Here is a 17,499-nt window from a genome sequence, read left to right as displayed (position 1 = left end):
CTATAAATAAATCAAAACAGTTGTTCCCTTGTCTATTAAAACGTGTAAATATTAAAGCGTCTTTGGTGTTTCCATGGTTTCTACAAAATAAAACCGGAAACCGAGGGTAACGCGGGTATGACGCAATTGACAGGCGACTCCTCACACGTCCCGGAGCCTTGGTTAAAATTGCAATTTTCTCATGATTTACAAATAGTTGCAAACATTTGGGATATTGTAAGTACTCAAGTGAACAAAATATATAACACTGGCCTAGTGGTTTTTGGATATTTTACTGCAAAATTCTTACATATTGCACCTTTAACTTTATTATTTGCTTCTCCATGTCATTGGAGAAACTAACATATTCTATATAAAATGTTACAAACCCTTGCAGTTCTCTGTTCATATGGGGAAACGGGATGTCAATGCTTCATTATAGATGTTATCTGCTGAAGGAACAACTGTGTTTTTATATGAAACAGTATGATGAAACGCCTTGAAACTGCTGTTGTACACTTGTTTGATTATGGTGTCTGCTCTCAAACATAAATGTTATTTTAATACAGACATCTCAGGGGTTCAGTAGCCTCTCTCAGGTCATTTTAAGACTTTTTTGCTGTATGTTTTACTTGCTAAGATCCTCCATTAACTTTTCAACTTTCAAGTACCTGAAATACCACTGTGGATGTGTAATGTCTTTCAGACAGCTGCACAGCAGATGCTTTTAAGTAACAAGTCTGGTCCTGAGAGCACATGTGACCCTTCATTCTAGACTTTTATGTTTTCAATTTAATGTATCAAAATAATAACTTGTTTTGATTTTGACTATTGGCATAAAGTCTGTTCCACTTCCCAGCTTTTTCAGGCAAATGTCACCTACTTAGAAAGACACTGATGTGGAAAGCAATCTATATGCTAAAAAGTAAGATAAAATAAGTACCTCAAAACACAAATGTATCCATCCAGTCAGCACTAAGAAAAATATCATGACTATGCTGTCAATGTGCAGAAGTGGCCTGGGCAACAGTTTACACCTGAATAATGACACAAATGTTAATTTAGCCATGAATACACATAAAGAGTTAAAACATATTTATTGAGATCAGTTAGCACATGACCAAACATCCAGGCTCCTAAACCATTCCCAGTTTCAGATTGCCTTTTTTATGCTAATTATTATTCTATCTCCTTACATTTTCTTTATGTTTACAATACACACAAGTATGGCCCAAGAAGAAAACAGATGGGGAGGAGATGGCAGACACTGATATTTGAGAGCGAAGGCCGAATATAAAATTGTCAGGGAACTGAAATGACTTAAATCCAGCTGTTCAGTCATGTGCCAATTTGTAGGCCAACCCAGAAAGCTAAAGTTCCTTTAAGAATTTCCTTTGAATTGTAGAATATAATTTATTAATTTACATTTATGAGTACAATAAAGTCTGTGGTTACTTGGAGAGATCAACATTTTATTATAAAATAAAAATAACAGTAATATGTCAAATTTGGATTATAAGCTGCTGTGATATTTTTTGAAAAAAAAAAAAAAAAAAAAAAAAAAAAAAAAAAGTTGCTAAAAAGTTGGTACAAGAACTAAAGCAGGTAAGAAATGTTGTTTGCATCTTATATTTTTAAAAACCTCTGGCTAAAAAGTATCTAAATTATTTTCTGGGGTTTAAGAAGACTACAAACTAAACCATCACTATTTCATTCGTATTATATTGGCTGGTTAGTGTCACCGTCACTCTGTCAGCCCCTGCTGGTGGATTTCTGAACTACCCAATTTGATGACTAAAGTCTCTCTTGAAGACAACACGGAAGTGACTTAAACTGCAATTCATTGACTGGCCGCTAGAGACAGGCTCCAAAAGGGAGTCAAATCTGTATCTCCCCCATGTTAAAATGCTCAACTTTACAGCAGAAGAAAAAAAATAATGTTTTACAGCCTGGTACAAAAAGTGGTTTTGGTCTATAGTCTACAGCTAATTTACAGTCTATGCTAAAAACATGTTTTCCCATTGACGGCCATTGTTTTCCAAGAAACATATAAAGCTCAAATATTTTATGATATTACTATATTATATTATTGTAGGTGCCAACATTGACAATTTTTTTTTTTTTTTTTTTTTTTGCTATATCACTTAATCTGATTCTTAAAAGCGTGAAATGAACATTATATTAATAACTATCTGCGAATCAGTCACGTGACATGAAGCAAAGATGGCAGCGTCCAATCACGTGTTGGCAACAGATAGCGCTTTTCAGGTATTACAGACCCAACGTACTTAATTCCACTGCAAAATGCTAAAAGTACAATGGTAACCACAGTTTTTGTCCAATAGTAGGCCAACTGGCCCTACTAGCAATAAAATGCGTGTAACAGGACTCAACATAAATTCTTTCATATTTATTTTCCCAGCCAAATATACATTGGGTATAGGCTGCTCACCTCTATAATTTTTGTAAATACAAGAATAAGTCTCTCTCTTTATGAATTCAAGAATACATCTACCAGTGAACTTTTTAGAATTGTATTTTTTGGACTCCTGTTTACCTCCGTCACGCCTAACTATGACATCAACATGGCAACAGCTCGTGAATTTAATGAATATTATAAGACAAATAGTTTATTTTAACATTCATATCAAAAGATTAAAACATGAAAATGTATATACTTTTCGGTATCTCTCAGGTAATGCTGCAATGCATATCTATAGCTCCCACAAGGGGGCGATATTTAGCTGATAATAGTCCATAATACTCAGGCCTGTCATTTTAGTACTTCACGGTAATAACTTTTTTTAATGGTTCATTTTTAAAAATATTTTAAATGGTGTATAACCGGTTATTTTGTATAAGCCAGGTTTTATATTACTTATGACTAAGGATTTTCAGCCTTGTCATGTGAGTAAGTAGATGTCAGAGTTATGGTTGTAGTTCATTAAAATATCAGAAGATGGCATAGTTTCTCCTTTACGCTTCTCTGTCCCACTTGTCCAGCCACAGTACTTAATTGATTCAAATTCAAGAGTCTGTTATTATTACTGTAAATGTAGAACTGGAAAGTGTATGCCAAATTGTCATGGATGTTTAATTCATCTCATGATTTATTCAGTGCATTTCCTCCAGTGTCTAGAACCTCAGTCAAAGTCATTATTGGATGAGGCATCAATTAGTAATGAATTTGTTTCTGTATTTTCTTTTCATTTCTTTTCTACTGTGCAACTAAAAGAATGTTTTGCAATGCACTTATGCATACATGCACAATACACTCCAAATATGTGGCTCTTTGTTTCACGGAACACAGCTGTGTGAAGACCGAAAAAGCGAAAAATTCACTTTTTGTGTTCTGTGGAACAATGAATCACATGTTTGGAGTGACATTAGGGAAAGTAGTACTTTTTACACTTTTGCACAAAATATGGACAAGCCCAACCACTGGTTTAAATTAATCTAGAATTTAGGTGTTTGGGTTTGTCCATATTTGACCCAAACATGGGTTGAAATAAGCCAGCATTTACATGGATATGTTTGTATTCGCTTGTGTATTGTTTTGTATTCATGTGTATCGCTTGTGTGTGAGTGTGTGTGTGTGTGTGTGTGAGGCACAGCAATATTAGCACGCGGCGCCTGGATGTCCTTTCTAGATTTGTAATAAGCAGACTGCATGTATTATTCAGGACTGTATGGACAGGTCCTCTGCTCCGTGCTCTCTCGTCCTGGCCTGTCCCCTAGGGACTGGATGCCTAAATTACTATTTCTATTTGATATATTCCCATAGCCCAGCCCTTAAAATGCATAGGGAAAGAATGGCTTGTTCCATGGGGGTCACAATGTAGCGGTCACTCTCTAGAAGTCATAGGTGGACTAGAGGATACAGATTTATGCATTCATTTCTGTGATATCATAAAAGAGCAATGTCACCTTTCCTCGCGTATGCTGATCTGAAGAGGTCAGAAAGGGAAAATTCTGTTTAATTGAATTGTGCCCATATTTTATTTTCTAACTGAATCTTTAGAAGTTTACTTTAGAAGATAAAACTTCTTGGATTATTTTATTGTTCATTATTCTAATCTATTGGCAGCTGAAGAGTGTCAATGACAGAAAAGAAAAATGTTTTAAATAATCTAGTTTAAAAGATATGTGCCAAGTTCTTGAAATGTATTTAAATTTAAAATGTCATGGTATAACCAACAAGTAAAAAAAAAAACCAAGATACCAAGATAATCTTTACAAGTTAACACAATATTTATACATTTTGAAGTAAAGTCGTCAGATATAAATAAAGTGGTCGGATATAGAAAGCTAACAGTAGGCTATAAACGGACTACACCACACCATGGTCGCGGATCAACGTCACCACCACCAAGCTTCCTCAAACTTTATTAAAAAAAAAAACATCTTTATTTAAAAACATGCTCGCTGATTATGATCTGCGTCTAAAGTCCCCACCAAAGGAAGTAGTCCCTTTTAGCAATTTGTTAGCAACCACCGTTTTTAAGAAACAATAAAGGTTTAAAAAATCACAAGCGAGTTATAACTGGTGTGTTTTATGTCATAGATCAAAACGTGAAAATATTTAGAGGCTTTGTTAACCACAGACCTTATTTCAGGCGATTTAGCAAAAACCCACAACTGATCACATAAAACATATATAGGTTAAAACAATACAACATTTACTGTAGGTGTCATAACATTTACTGAGTTTGAGAAATTTTCTATTGCGTTTCTGATTTGGCTGTGTGATTCGCCGATTTTGGGTGCGTAAGATGTGATGGATTCTATCGTCCAGTTGGCATTTTCACCCCAAAATGGCTGCTGCGCTACCGAAGCGCCTCCTCGTGGCTGTTACCCAAAAAGCATCAGAGTTTCGCCTCTTGAGTTCTATACTCTTTGCTTCGACTCCGTTCACAAATCCTCTCCCGTGGCCTCATGGGATAGTAAACGCTGCGTCCGAAATCGAATACTGCTCTGCTATATAGTACGTGAAAAACAATATGCGAACACAGTAGTATGTCCAAATTCATAGTATTCGAAAAACAGTAGGCGAAAAGTACCCGGATGACTTACTACTTCCGGTGAGATTCTGAAGTGCGCATACGATGGACACTTTACTATCCCATGAGGCCATGGGAGAGGATTTATTAATGGAGTTGAAGGGACATAACTGACGATGGTAGGTCATGTGACAGTAACAACATAGCGGATGTAGTACGTCTGAATTCATTCATACTACACGCATTCGTACTATATAGAACTTACTTTTTCAAAGGTTGTGAAGTAAGTTTAAATTCAAATGTAGTACCTACTCAACAGTACGCGATTTTGGACGCAGCCAAAGTGTCCATCGTATGCGCACTTCAGAATCTCGCCGGAAGTAGTAAGTCATCCGGGTACTTTTTGCCTACAGTTTTTCGAATACTATGAATTCGGACATACTGCTCTGTTCGCATACTGTTTTTCGCGTACTGTATAGTAGAGTATTCGATTTCAGACGCAGCTACAATTTTCAGGCTGAATCAAGCTAATGCGCAGTCCTACGTGTGCATCTGACTGTTTCTATAGGAACCGGAGCTTCTAACTTTAGCTGCAGTGATGCGATGACTTTACCGATCGGCGATTGGCTCTTTTTTAGAAGGCGGGACTTATTCAGCCATATTGCACATTGCACTTTCTCCCATTCATAATAATACAGTGCATCGTCTTTCTATATATAAAAGTCTTTTGATAGAACGTGTGTGTCACAGACACGCCAGGCTCACCGTCAGCCAATCACAACGCACCCAGTCACCAGAGAACTGATCACCGGCACCTGCACCTCATCAGCACCTCATCACTATCAGTATAAAGAACACTCACACACATCACTCTATGTCCGGTCTCGTTTGCATCTAGACTTACCTGTATGCTTACCTTAAGGACTCCAAGCGATCTACTTACCTGCTTCCAGCGTCTCCTGTTCTCCTCGTGTGATTTCCCCGTCTGTGTGTGAGTGTTCTCCGTCCTCCGCATCAAGATCCTCCAGCGTCATTCAAGTTCTTCACTGCTGCAACCACCAAAAGGACAGTATTCTGCACTCCATTCATCATCACTGCCTAAGTTTTATTCATATACACTGCTGTTCAACTCAACTGGTGTCAATAAACAACCTTGTTTGTGAATTCCTGTCTGCGATCCTTCTGTACTGTAACAGAAGACCGGACCAAAACAGCCAGATACCAGTATAAGTCACCCGGAACCTTTCCAAGAGCTCGTGAACGCTTTGCGCCGAGCACTCACTCCTCATCCACCTTCACCGGCACCAGCAGTCACTTCTGCGAACACCGTCATCACTCCTTCACCCACCGTTCACGCAAGTCCCATGGCCAAACCAGCGCCCTACTCAGGATCGGCGGAGGATTGCAGCGGTTTCCTCCTGCAATGTGCGCTGGTCCTGACGACACTTCCAAATATCCTATCCTAACGACACTTCCAAAATAGCATTCATCATCTCACAACTCCAAGGCAAGGCGCTGCAATGGGCAGACTCCCTCTGGTTTCAGAAAGGTCCTGTTGTTCAATCCTATGACACCTTCGTTACCCACTTCCGGGAAGTTTTCGGTAAACCTGTCTCTGACTCTTCCATTGGTGAGAAACTCTACAATTTAAAACAAGGTTCGATGTCTGTCAATGAGTATGCTTTGCAATTTAGAACGCTAGCAGCGTCAAGTGGATGGAACGAGCAAGCGCTCATCACCACCTACCGGCAAGGTCTGGAACCCAGGGTGTGGTTGCATCTCGCTGCATACGAGGTTTCCATCGGCCTCGAACGCTTCATCCAGCTGTCCATCCGCGTCGGCTCTCGTATGCAGTCGTGTATAGAAGAACACCAGGGCCAGCCACTATTCTCCACCCTCCTTCGTCGGTCCGAACCCGTCAGCCCTCCAGAACCAGCCAGCGAACCCATGCAAGTAGAAAACTCGAAACTTTCATCTGCAGAACGTCAAAGAAGGCTGACCCTGAATCTCTGTCTATATTGTGGTGCTCCTGGGCATGTCATATCTGCATGCCCCATCCGTCCTCCTCGTCCCATGGTGAGTGCAATCATTCCCTCCATTAATAAGATGAAACCACTCACTACTGTTGTAAACCTTACTGCTGCTAATGTATCTATTCCAGTGGTGGCGCTCCTTGATTCAGGGTCAGCAGGAAACTTCATCTCCGGCGCCCTCTGCAGACAACTCAAGCTCAAGACCTCGCCCTCTCCGACCATCTACCAGATCCACTCAATCACGGGCAAACCCCTGAGTCGCAAAAGGGTCAGTCGTTGTGTGGGCCCCCTTCAACTACGGATTGGTATTGTTCATCTGGAAGAAATTCACCTGCTGGTTCTGGAGGAATCTACCTCTGACGTGGTTCTAGGGCGCCCGTGGTTGGAGCAGCACAATCCTACCATCTCGTGGAGAACAGGTGAGATCCTGAAGTTGGGCGATAGTTGTTTCACTAACTGTTTCTCTCAGTTTCCTGTTCCCAAGTCTCCTCGTTCCAAGAACGTCTCCGTCTGTACCACCTCCATCGAAAGCCCTGTAGAGAAACGCTCCGTGGATATTCCATCATGCTACGCCCCCTTCAGTGACGTCTTCTGCCCACAAAGAGCCTCCAAGCTGCCTCCACACCGGCCATGGGACTGTGCCATCGATCTGCTACCGGGTGAGCCAGTGCCCAGGGGAAGGATCTACCCCCTGTCAATACCGGAGGAGAAGGCCATGGAGGAATATATCAAAGAGGCCCTAGACCAAGGTTACATCCGCCCGTCTACTTCCCCTGCTGCTTCGAGTTTCTTCTTTGTGGCATAAAAGGACGGAGGCTTGCGGCCCTGCATTGATTACCATGCCCTAAATAAAATCACAGTCAAGTTCCGTTATCCCCTTCCTCTCGTCCCAGCAGCTCTGGAACATCTCCGTGGTGCCACTGCATTCACCAAGCTGGACCTCCGCAGCACGTATAACCTCATCCGGATACGCGAGGGGGACGAGTGGAAGACCGCCTTCGTCACGCCCACCGGCCACTATGAATACCTTGTTATGCCGTATGGCCTGGTCAACGCCCCCTCCGTATTCCAGGATTTCATCCATGAGGTGCTCCGGGAGTTTCTCCACAAGTTCGTCCTGGTCTACATAGATGACATCTTGATCTACTCCCGGAGCCTGGCCGAACATCGCCACCACGTTGCGGAGGTCCTCCAACGCCTGAGACAGTTCCATCTCTTCCTGAAGGCAGAAAAATGTTCATTCCACCTACCCTCTGTACATTTCCTGGGATACATCATTGATCACAGTGGCATCCGGATGGACGAGGGGAAGGTGGAAGCTATCAAGTCCTGGCCCACTCCATCTACCATAAAAGAACTCCAACGCTTCCTTGGCTTCGCAAACTTCTACCGTCGTTTCATCAAGAACTACAGCTCCATCGTTCATCCACTCACCAACCTGCTCCGGAACCAGCCCAAGTCTCTGTCCTGGACTCCAACTGCCACCAACGCCTTCGAGGCCCTCAAGGAAGCCTTCACCACCGCTCCCCTCCTCGTCCACCCCAATCCTGACCTGCCCTTCGTAGTAGAGGTGGACGCCTCCACCACAGGAGTGGGAGCGGTCCTATCTCAGCAGCAGGGGACACCAAGTAGGCTCCACCCATGCGCCTTCTTCTCCCGCAAGCTCAACTACAACATCGGTGACCGCGAGCTCCTGGCGGTTAAGTTGGCTTTGGAAGAATGGAGGCATTGGTTGGAGGGAGCCAAACACCCCTTCCTGGTCCTCACTGACCATAAGAACTTGGAACACCTGAGAGCTGCGAAAAGACTGAATCCCCGACAAGCACGCTGGGCTATGTTCTTCTCCCGCTTCGATTTCTCTATCTCCTATCGTCCTGGCTCCAAAAATGTCAAAGCGGATGCCTTATCTCGTCTCCACGCTCCAGATGAAAGTAATGAAGAACCTGAAACTATTCTCCCCGAGTCTATCTTCGTGAGCCCTATCTCCTGGTCTGAAGAGACATTACCCTCCTCCAATGCCTCCACAAACGCTCCGCCGGGTTGTCCACCAGGCTTGCACTACATCACCAGGACACGACGCACTCCACTTATCCACTCTGCCCACACGTCACTTGGCACTGGCCACCCGGGGGTCAATGAAACCCTCTCGCTGCTGAAGGAGCGCTTCTGGTGGCCGAACATGGCAACAGACGTCAGAAGGTACTTGCAGGGCTGCAGGGAGTGCGCCATCTCCAAGAGCCCTCGCCATCTTCCAGCCGGCAAGCTCAATCCTCTGCCCGTTCCTGATCGACCCTGGTCACACCTAGGAGTGGACTTCATCACAGACTTGCCAGCATCCGATGGTCACACCTGCGTCCTGGTTATCGTAGACCATTTCTCCAAGGCATGTCGTCTGATTCCCCTGAGAGGTCTACCTACCTCCATGGAAACTGCCGAACTCATGTTTAATCACGTATTCCGCTACTATGGTATTCCCGAAGACATTGTCTCAGACAGAGGACCCCAGTTCATCTCTCGGGTATGGAAGGCCTTCCTATCCCTCCTAGGTGTGACCGTCAGTCTCTCCTCCGGCTACCATCCTCAGTCGAATGGGCAGACGGAGAGGAAGATCCAGGAGATCGGTCGCTTCCTCCGTAGGGAATTCTGTGCCGAGTACGCACAGAATTCCCTACGTCAACCATCTACTGGACTCACTCCATTCCAGTGTGTACTCGGTTACCAACCCCCACTGTTCCCCTGGGACGGGGAACCATCCAGCGTTCCCTGTCTGCAATCCTTCTGTACTGTAACAGTGTGTTGTCATCTCGAGCCTACGGTAATTACGACAGGGTGTGCCGAAAACGCAGCAATGGTAAACTACCCTGCATCTCAATGTGCAAGCTATACTATTGAATATTGCTAATGTCACATACTATTTAGGATGGATCGTATGCACATTGAGACGCAGGCCTAGTCAACTTGAGATCCTTTCCATCTAAACACAGGTGCCGCGAACCATATTCATCCGCACAGTGCACACAAAGCCCGATAACAACCAAAATGTTCTTTCTGCAAAATGCATGCAGTTTTTTTTAACCGCTAAAGGGCCAAAAGTTGTACCTTTAAGAATTTTTATGTTTTTTCCTTCATTATGATGACATCTGGGCATTGTAGCAGCCTGACATTTTTTACTTTATGACCCCCAAAAGCTTAAAATGAATTTTAGTCCAGAAAGTAAAAATAAGCCTCTTCTATGATGAGCATGTCATTGAGGCCTATGTGTAATGCATTTAAAAATGAATTTGTAGATTCAGACAAATAGAGCGTTATTGGCCCAGTTGTGTTTAATATTTAACATTTACTTTAATAAACTTCAATGTAATAAACTTTTTCATTTCAGTTTTCCATTTTTGGTCCAAAAGAAACCATTATTGTTGAATCTTTCATGTGTTTCCTTTTCAAGTAAACATGTTTTAGAGCCTGGAGTGGTTTCATTGGCTTCTCTCCAGATGCTGTTTCATGGCCAGAGCTGTGAGCTAATTACACCTTTGTTGCTAATGTTCCTGCCAATAAACACTGTAACTGAGGTCAATAGTTTAGCTGGGCCTTTTTTTCTCCATTTATTTGGCCTGTTAATGATGGGATATCAGATTCCGATCTCTTTTTCCTGTGGTGGCCCCTCTTTGCTCCCCTGCTCTCTGCCATAGCCTGGAGGAGTGTGGAGCTGAGGCGAGCATCTGGGTGAAGCCTGCTGAATGGGGCCCATTCTTGCCGAAGCCTGCGGTCCAGCGAACGCACGGCCCTAGCGAGAACGGCTCCTATCATAACAGCACCTCGAGGCTCACTTTTCACATCTCCTCCTTCTTTCCTCCCTAAACTCACACCCTTCCTTTTCTGTCATCTCCTCCTGTTCTGTTCTCACCTTTCACCCCTCTCGCTCACTCCCTTGGTTCAGTGGTTAAAAAACCTTCGGGTTGGATTGTGTAAATGAAACGGCGAAGATCTATGGTTTGCATCGGGCAGAAAGATTTATTGAAAACTGGGGAGGCATGGTGGTCCAGGGGGCCACCGAAGAGGTCAGATAGATGAAAATGACTTGTAACAAGATCATAAAATGCGGACAAAGCTTTGGCTTGCAAAGAAACTCTTTCGGCCGGGGGTGGGGGCCACGTTGCTTGGGACGCATATTCCACATGCAATGAGCAGCTGAACTATTGTCTCAGGTTCAAATGATCTCGCAAATGAACAGACTCACAAAGCTCCGCCCCCTCGGTGAAGAGCTGGTGCATCCCAAGGTCACATCTTATGGACAGAAATGAAGTGATTTGGAGAAGAAAGACATTCCCTGCATTCAGAATCAGAATGAGCTTTATTGCCAGGTATGTTTACACATACTAGGAATTTGTTGTAGTGACAGAATATGCCTACTTCCATTCTATACGGTATGTGAGCCAAGTAGTATGCCTAAATTCACAGTAGGAAAAGTACCCGGATGACTAACGGTGTGATTCTGAAGAGTGCATCCAGTGGGCACTTTACTATTTCCTGAGGCCATGGGAGAGGATTTGTAAATTGCAGTGAAGCGATGCAACTGATGCCATAGGTCACATGAACGTGACAATATGGCGGATGTAGTATGTCCGAGTTTCATTCGTTCTACACACTTTCGTGATGAAGCAAATTTTAAACCAAATGTAGTACCTACAGTATGCGTTTTTGAATGCAGCAGTTGTTCACTTGTAATATCTTCCAAGGTCCTTCATATTAGCGATTCAGATTTCAGATCTTATGATTTCAACAGGTTCTATCCACCAGTGCTGAAGTAAGCTATTTTCTGTGAATGCGTGAGACTTACAATTCATAAGCCACTATAGGTAAATAACTAAGAACAACAAAGTGCAGTAAACAGTAAAACGATTTGCGCCACAAACCGGTGTGTTTATAATTACGACAATACATAAAAAAATGCAATGTCAAGCAGCATAATAAGCTGTTTTGTAGCTAAAAATAACTAAACGAATGACACCGGAAGCCTCGCACATTCAATTTACAAATGACCGCGCCCGCTGAAAAGGTACTTGTAACAACAGGCTGCTTTTGTGCAGCTCATTCATGTCAGCATTAGGAACCTATCTTTTGAAATGCATGTGAAATTAAGGCTCCTCCTCCATTTGTGACTTCCTGTGTACAGATTCAGCCTGCGAGAGGAGACACTGCACACCCTACTGAGCTGAAATCCTGTTAACCCGTGACCCATCACTTGACCCAGTGGAGTGTTGGAGGAGACTAAAATCAAGAGTGAAACAATGAAACTCCTAAGAGTCACAGTCTCATGCTTAAGTGAGTAAGAGAAAAGTAAATCTGTTTTGTTGCTGTTTTACATTAGACAGTTTAAGTTGTGTAGGACATCTGATGCTATAAGTGAGTCTCTCAGACATTTGCACTAGTATTATATCAGAATCACTGTGACAGCGAACCTGATGTCTTGTTCAGTGATGCTCGTAGGTGAATGTGTGTGTGATCAAGGGCACTGAAGCGCATCACTGCCACCTTACCTGTCACTCCCTTATCTTTCCCGCTACCTCTACTACTGTATGTTTACATGATTAAAATAGACAAAGCAAGCTCTAGAATAAGCTAAAACAGCTAAAAATTAAGATGCAAGCCGACATCGTATTTCTTTTTCTTTTTTTATTCGTTCCCTCAACAACTGTCATTTTTATTTATGAACCACGATTCTCAAGGTCTTGGAAAATCTGGATATATGAGGAAATTAAAAAAAATCATGGAAATTAATATTATTTTTTAATTAATATATATTTTTTCAAGTTATGTCAAGCTCTAATGTATTTTATTGGGTAGAAATTGCTGAAAAATTGGTATTTGTGAGTAAAAAACAAGAACAACTTCATTACACAAGTCATTAAAATATATTGATCATAAAAAGTGTAAATGCTGTAGAATATTTGATTACTGGAAGTTCTGGAATTTTGGAGTTTAATTATTAAAATGAATGAATAGATAGATAGATTAAATAAATTAATTAAATAAATAAATAAATATTGTTACACTCCTAGTTTCTGTAAATAAAATGTTTGAATGAGCAGCTTTGTCATTTACAGCAAAAGTACCAGAAATATTTTGGGTGCCTTCAAAAACTGTCTTTTGACAACAGAACTTCTAAAGTCAAAAAGATTGAGAACTGCTGGTTACAAGTTTGATTTCATTTGGCTTAATCCAGCATATATACGCATTAATCAGACTGAATTTATATGCATTTTGTCATGTATGAGACTAGACTAGCTTGTCTATGCAAAAACCTGCTGTGGCTCGATTATAAACATACTTCATGTGTGCTGCAGTGTAGAACCTGGATTTTAGTATTTAATAGCATTTTATGTGTTTTATTGTTTCTTCTCCTGTAGTAAATGACAGGTAGCAAATGCAATAATATTCTATAGCTTCAATTACAAGAAACTGCTATACAGCTCATTCAGCAACTAATCAAAACAGACCATGTTACCTCTACAGTTTGTGGCGGACATTTCGGGAAAACCTGTTCCACATGAGTGAGAGAAAAGGTGTGGCGATTGCTGTAGAACGTTGTGGATCACTAATAAAGCTTATCTAGGGAACAGAATGACAGGCTTTCACACTTATACTGTAACCCTCCTCCTAGCATGTTAGCATTATAGCTCTGAGGTACATGTTAACTAGCTGTGCTTAAGATATGTTGTATATTCTATATAAGAGAGTACATAAGTTCTCTACACAAATGCTCTGTTTTCAATTCAGAAGTCACTTAGTTGATCAAGTTGAACAAAAAGTAGCCCATCTTCCTGGAAATATATTTCTTTGTTGACATGCTGAATAAAATTGATACCAATTACCATCCCCATCAAAGTGGCTGCCTGCCATACATGTAACTCTTGATGATTTGATTTTCAAGGCCGTGGATGGCAAATTAGATTTATTTCTCCCACACAGTTAATCCACTCATCTCAATGTCTCATGCATTGAAGAGCTCTCATAATTGCAGCACGGCGATAAAGGGGCAGAAGTACCCGACTTACGTGCCCGTAAAGAAAAGGCCGATCTGCTGGAACAATGACAATCTGGCCGGAGAATTAAACGCGTCACTGACCCGAGCTTTTCCCCTGTGCTCCTCGTCCCATTGTGCTAGGCTGATTGATTTTGACTGGGGTCACCTAAGCCCGTGCTGGGAGGCATGGTGCACCGCGCACGGGGCTAAACGTTTACATGCATTCATTTAAACACACATGCACAAGCACATGCGCACAGGCACGAGCCAGGGCACACGGGGACAGCAGCCTGCCAATGTTTTACTATGTGTCAGTTTGGATTTGAGGGTAATTTGTGAATATGCATGCATACATTATCAGGTCAGAAAGAGTTTTTTCAAAGAAATTAATACTTTTGTTTAACAAGGATGCATTAAATTCATCAAAAGTTACAGTAAAGGCATTTATAATGTTTTAAATAAATGCTGTTCTTTGGAACTTTCCACGCAGCACAACTGTTTTTAACATTGATAGTAAGAAGAAATGTTTTTTGAGCACCAAATCATCATATCAGAATGATTTCTGAAGGATCATGTGACACTGAAGACTGGAGTAATGATGCTGAAAATTCAGCTTTGCCATCACAGGATTAAATTACATTTAAAATATATTAAAATAGAAAATGGTTATTTTAAATTGTAATAATATTTCACAATATTTTTCATATTTGCACATTACAAAACTTATTTTTATTTATTTATTTTTTTTAACCATATTGCACCTAATTATTTAGTGCATTTAGTTCATCCCACTGAAAACACACCCTACAGAATGTTTACTAGTACATTACAAGAGGCCAACAAACAGACAGGGTCCTTAACAAATATTAGAGATGCATGTGGGCTGGCAATGGCCCCCCACTCATTGATCTATTGATCTGAAATCTATAGAGGTGAAGTTTTCCAATAATTCATCATGAATTGTACACTGGAAGTCAAGTGAAAAAGAGAAAGACTACAAGAGATTTCAAAATCTGTACTACTGAACAGCAATTTTTTTATAATATATATCTTGTTTTTTAAATACTAGTTTATAGTATTATTGAGCCTCAGTCATAAGTCATGAAGTATAGATCTTTTGAGGATGTCTGTGGCTTGTCTTAGAGGTTGTGTGTGTGACCTGTCTTTGTTCCGTCCATTAGTCTTTGTCTCTTTCGAGGTCCGCAGCAGTGCAGAGAGCCGCTCCAGTGCTGGAATGGAACACATGATCTTTGATGCTGTAGTGGGCAGTGATGTTTAATCCTTGTTAGCTGCATTTGAATGATACCATAATGATCTTGCTTTCAAACTGAAAGGGTCACTTCACCCAAAAATGCAAATTCTGTCACTAATTACTCACCCTCATGTCGTTCCACATCCATAAGACCTTCGTTCATCTTTGGAAAACAAATTAAGATATTTTTGATGAAGTCTGAGAAGTTTCTGTCTCTCTATAGAGATCCAACGCAACTACCATTTTCAAGGTCCAGAAAGGTAGGAATGACATCATTAAAGTACTCCATGTGGTTTAACCTCAATTTTATGAAGCGATGCGAGTGCTTGGTTTGCACAAAAAAAAAACATAATTAACCACTTTTCTTACAAAAATATTGATCCGCAACGCATGTCCACGAGAGCATCACAACGTATGTGTGTTGTGTTCACGCGAGAGCTGACGTTGTTGCGAGAATGCTTTAGGTAATATTAATTTGTAAATAAAGTGATAAATTGTGTTTCTTGCACAAAGCACTCACGTTACTTCATAAAATTGAGCCACTGGAGTCACATGGAGTGCTTTAATGATGTCTTTCTGGACCTTGGAGTGGTAGTTGCGTTGGATCTCTATGGAGGGACAGAAACCTCTCAGACTTCATCAAAAATATCTGAATTTGTGTTCAGAAGATGAACGAAGGTCTTACGGGTGTGGAACGACATGAGGGTGAGTAATAATGACTAACTTTTTGTTTAACTATTTTCAACTTACTGCCATTAAAAAAGTGGGGTTTGGTAATTTTTGAAAATGTTTTTTAATGATGCAGTAGTGTGAAATATTTTTACAATTTAAAATAACTTTTTTCTATTTGAATATATTTAAAAATGTATTTTTGTGATGGCAAAACTGGATTTTCAGCAGCCATTACTCCAGTGTCACATGATCCTTCAGAAATCATTCTAAAATACTGATTTGGCACTCAAGAAATATTTCTTATTATTATTAATGTTGAAATGCTGCTTAATATTTTTGTGGAAACCATTAAACATCCCTTTTTCAGGATTCTTTGATGAATAGAAAGTTCAAAAGAACAGCCTTTTTGTAAATAGAAATGTTTTGTATCATTGTAAAAGTCTTTACTGTCACTTTTGATCAGTTTAATGCATTCTTGCGGAATTAAAGTATTAATTTATACCTTTGAACTGTAGTATATTAAAAACTCAACTTTTTTTTTTTTTTTTTTTTGCTGTGTGATGCAACTAGTGTATGATGTTATTATCAGGGCACATGCAATTTATTTAGTTAAAATTATTCAGTGAAAATAGAGGGAAATTGTTATAGTGTGGTCTTTAAGATGAAAGAATATCTGTTATGTTCCCCTTCACCAATTAACTCTGCATGTCTATTGTGCCCACCGGTGCTGTGGCCTGCTGACTGACAGCTGACGGGATGCTTTTGGAGAGTTACCACATGGAGGGTCTCTTAACAGAGAATGTAGAGCATCACTGCACTTCACAGAGCGTCCCGTCCTCATATCACTTTACACTGCCGCCGCTTGCTGTTTAAATATTACTGCTTATTCAGGAGACTGTTGTTGTAGTGAAGTGTGTAATAGCTTTTGGCATTATGCAGATATCTTCATCTGAGCCTGCGATGAAGCCTTTTGATTTGTGTGTGCGCATTAAGTCTGTGAAAGTGCGCCGCTGCACGTTCTCGTGTGTGCCTGTGCATTTGAGTGACAGGACCGTGGGAGCTGTATTGAGTAGTTTAGCTAAGTTTGGCACTTCAGACTTTGGAGCCCCTATTCACACACACACCCAAACCCCCCCTTACACTCACACACGGCTCCACACGGACTCAAGGCAACACGCTTTGACTCACACGCTCATGCATAGGCGCACACTCTCACGCACGCAGAACGCGTCTCTTGGAATTCCAGTAGGGCCAGGAGGCAGAGAGGAGGCTGATGGGGACAATGGGCAGGACATCTGTCATGCGTGGCTGCACTCCGTCCACTCACAATGGAGAGAGGGGACCGGCGAGTAGTGCCTTTCTTTCCTCTCTCTCCTTTCCGGGGAGACTTCTGCATCTCACAATGGTCCTTTTGTCCCCTCGTTGCTTTTTTTTCCAGCGTTTAACCATTTAATTCTGCTCCTTTTCTGCCAGCCTTTCTTTCTGTCCTAAAAAAGAAAGCAAAATCAGAGAAGCTCCGCTGATCGGTGCATGCAGGGATAT

Source organism: Ctenopharyngodon idella, chromosome 22, assembly GCF_019924925.1.
Source record: "Ctenopharyngodon idella isolate HZGC_01 chromosome 22, HZGC01, whole genome shotgun sequence".
Classification (NCBI taxonomy): Eukaryota; Metazoa; Chordata; class Actinopteri; order Cypriniformes; family Xenocyprididae; genus Ctenopharyngodon; species Ctenopharyngodon idella.
Note: the sequence above shows the minus strand (reverse complement) of the source record.